The following is a 3236-nucleotide window of genomic DNA, read 5'->3' on the forward strand; positions in this document are numbered from 1 at the left end:
GGTTCCTTCTTTGATTAATTATTCAGATAAAATCTTTTATTTGTATTCATTTTATAATAATATGAATGTCATTTTACCCTTTAAAAAATTGCCCTTTGACAATACCACATAAGTAAGGGGGGAAAAACTACATTGTGCATTAGGATGAATTGTGAGATCAAGCTTCAAAGTGTAGGGGTTTGTCTGGAAATTGTTGGGAAGTGATTTCAGAACCAGAGAATGCCTTTAGGACGAAGACTGCCAGGCTCCCCCTGAGAAGGGAGTCTGATGTCGAGTTAAGCACACTGGCCTGGGCCTCAAGCTGTGTGTTCTGCGCTGTGTTTAGTTGTTTCAGCCGTGTCTGACTCTTTGCAACCCGCTCTGTCCACAAGATTCTACAGGCAAGAATACTGGAGTGGGTTGCCATGCCCTCCTCCAAGAGACCTTCCTGACTCAGGAATCAAACTGCATCTTCTGTGCCTCCCCTGCATTGCAGGCAGATTCTTTTTTTTTTTTTTTTTAACTGCTAAGCCACCGGGGAAGCCCAGGAATCAAGCAGAGATAGATTCAAGTTTGGATTCCAAATTTACTAGCTTCATGGCTTTGGGCAAAACTCTTAACCCTTCTACACGTTGGTTTTCCTATTTGTAAAACAGCAGTATCTTAGGGTTCTTGGAGGATTAATCGGTGCACGTTACACCCTTTGTGGTGCCTGCACATATATGTGGTAACTAGCTACTGGAGTGGGTTGCCACTTCCTTCCTCAGGGGATCTTCCCAACCCAGGGATCAAAACTGCGTCTCTTGTGTCTCCTGCATTGGTGGGAGTTTACCAAATTTGCCACCTGAGAAGCCCTGGGCTGGATAGGGGGAAATCAACTATTACGAGCTGAGCAGTTGAGGCTTTGGAGGAAACTGAAGTGGCCAGTGTTCCTCCTAACTCTAGAGAGACCAGTGCTGGAGCTTCTAGTATAGATTGCAAGGTCTATGAAGCCAGATTCCGAATTCAGTCAGAGAAGCCACACAGAGCAGGAAACTGAAAGCTCCATGCTTGGGTTTTGCATCAGTCCAGATGCCTTCTTGCCAGGAGAGGCAAAGATAGGAATGGGCAGCAGAGCCCATAGGCTAGACCTGGGAGTTCACAGTGTCGGAGTCAGGAAGCTGGTACAGTCACAAGGTGAGTGGCAAGTCCTCTTTCATTGTAGACTGTGGATGTTGGACTATGATTCTCTAAGGCTATCCAGCCCAAAGATGAATAAAAGTGGCATGCACCCATGCATAGAAAGTGTGTACACGTGTGCACGTGCACACACACTCACACTGCTTCTGAAAGTGACAGTGAGGGGCAGACACGAGGCAAATTACGCCTGGCAGGAATGGTGGCAGTGGCAGCTGGCTTTTGAAACCCAGAGTCATGGAGTCTGTGGCTCCGTTTCTTCTTTTCACGGGGTTTTGGGGAAGAATGGATCCCTCACAAGAGAGGAAGGCATGAAAATATATACCAGAGGCCTCTTCCTGTGTGCAAAAGGACACCATCCTTGTGTTCTCCTGGGTGCTCTTCTCATTAGATATATTTGCCTGACCCCTTCTCTTTTGTCTGTCTTTCTTTCATTTATAGAAGGGTTGAAAAATTCACATGCAACAATCTGTACATCCACTAAAATAAAGTTCTTGGTTTAGCTGGGTAAATCCTCATCTCAAGCTGTCACCTCTTTTGATAAAGCTGAGGTGAGAACCCCTCTCTGGCCAGTAAAATACATTCTTTCATTGCTTTTAATGATTTAACTTGATCTTTTATATGTAAGTATTGTATCTTTTAGATTTCATTCTTAATCTTTGGTCTTCCCAAGGCAGAAACTACTGCCATGTATGGATATGATTTTGTGGAGGGGGAAGAGGACCTCGGGCTCAGAGACAGAGAGACCTCAGGGGCCTTCTGGACTTCATCAGATCCTCCAGGTGTCCTCCTGGTCACTGGGGCTCTGCCAGTACCTGCAGCTGAACCCTGAGGCTGGTGGTCTGAGGCCTGCTCTCTTGGCAGAAGCTTGAGGGCCTGGTGGTCCTCCCTTGTAGACCAGTCCTCTCCTCTGCTCTCGCAGGTACTGCAGCCTCTGTGTCTCAGCCAAGTTCTGCACTTGACCTTTGGCTTAAGTTGTCCATGCCGTGGCCTCTGCAGATGTGGATCTGTGACCATCAGGGCAGCTACCATTCAGCTGCCTGATAGTTACCAAAGGGGCTCCAGGAATGTTGGAATCCCTTGACACCATAGGGGAGGGGGTCTTAGGCCTTCTCGAGGTGTATGTGCATGCTGTTTGCGTGGGGACACCCTGTACATCTCCTTCCAGAATTCTAACCCAGGAGTGGGGCACAAGATCCCTCTGCTTTCGCTTTCCTCTCAACTAGCAGCACCCACTTCTTTGGCATCTCATCTGAGAAGAGGCCAGAACATCTTGGCCTAAGTGTGTGTGTTTCCCCACCCTCCATCTTTTTTTCTCCTTCCTTCTCTCTTGGAGTGAATGGGACGGGCCTTCCACCTCCTCTTAATGTCTGGTTGGAACTTCTCTTGTGTTAACTTTAGAAGGAACTCCACCTTCTGAACCAGCCAGACTTAACACAGAGCCAGACAGACTTAACACAGAGCCATGGAACAACCAAAGGCCAATCCACATCAATTAACATCTCAAATATGTCTCCCTGTATTCATGCATTTAGTCATCAGGATACCCTGGGCACCTACACATGACAGGCATGGCTGACATCAGAGACACAAAGCGGAGAAAGACTCACTTCCTGCCCTCAGGAGCCCTGCATGCTAGTTGAGGAGAGGTGCGTGCTAAGCCAGCTCAGTCGTGTCCGACGCTTCTGTGACCCCACGGACCATAGCCAGCCAGGCTCCTCTGTCCATGAACTTCTCCAGGCAAGAATACTGGAGTGGGTTGCCATTTCCTTCTCTAGCTGAGGAGGCAGACGTGAAAATAAAGCATTACAGTTCAATACAGATGGTTCCAGAATGCAGGATAAGAAGGTGAGGCAGGAGACCCGGGAACGTGTGAGTAACCGCCGTGGCCCGAGTGGCTCAGGGAGAGCTGCTCAGAGGGGAAGAGAGGTGAGAGGAACCAACCATCCAGAGAAAGAGAAAGGCCGTCCTCACAAGAGCAGTGCATGGAGACTGGACCGGAAGTGACCCGATGGAGACTGGACCGGAAGTGATGAGCTCGGAGAACAGCGAGTGGTTGAGGGGGCGGGGACAGAAGGAGG

Source organism: Capra hircus, chromosome 9 (assembly GCF_001704415.2).
Source record: "Capra hircus breed San Clemente chromosome 9, ASM170441v1, whole genome shotgun sequence".
Classification (NCBI taxonomy): Eukaryota; Metazoa; Chordata; class Mammalia; order Artiodactyla; family Bovidae; genus Capra; species Capra hircus.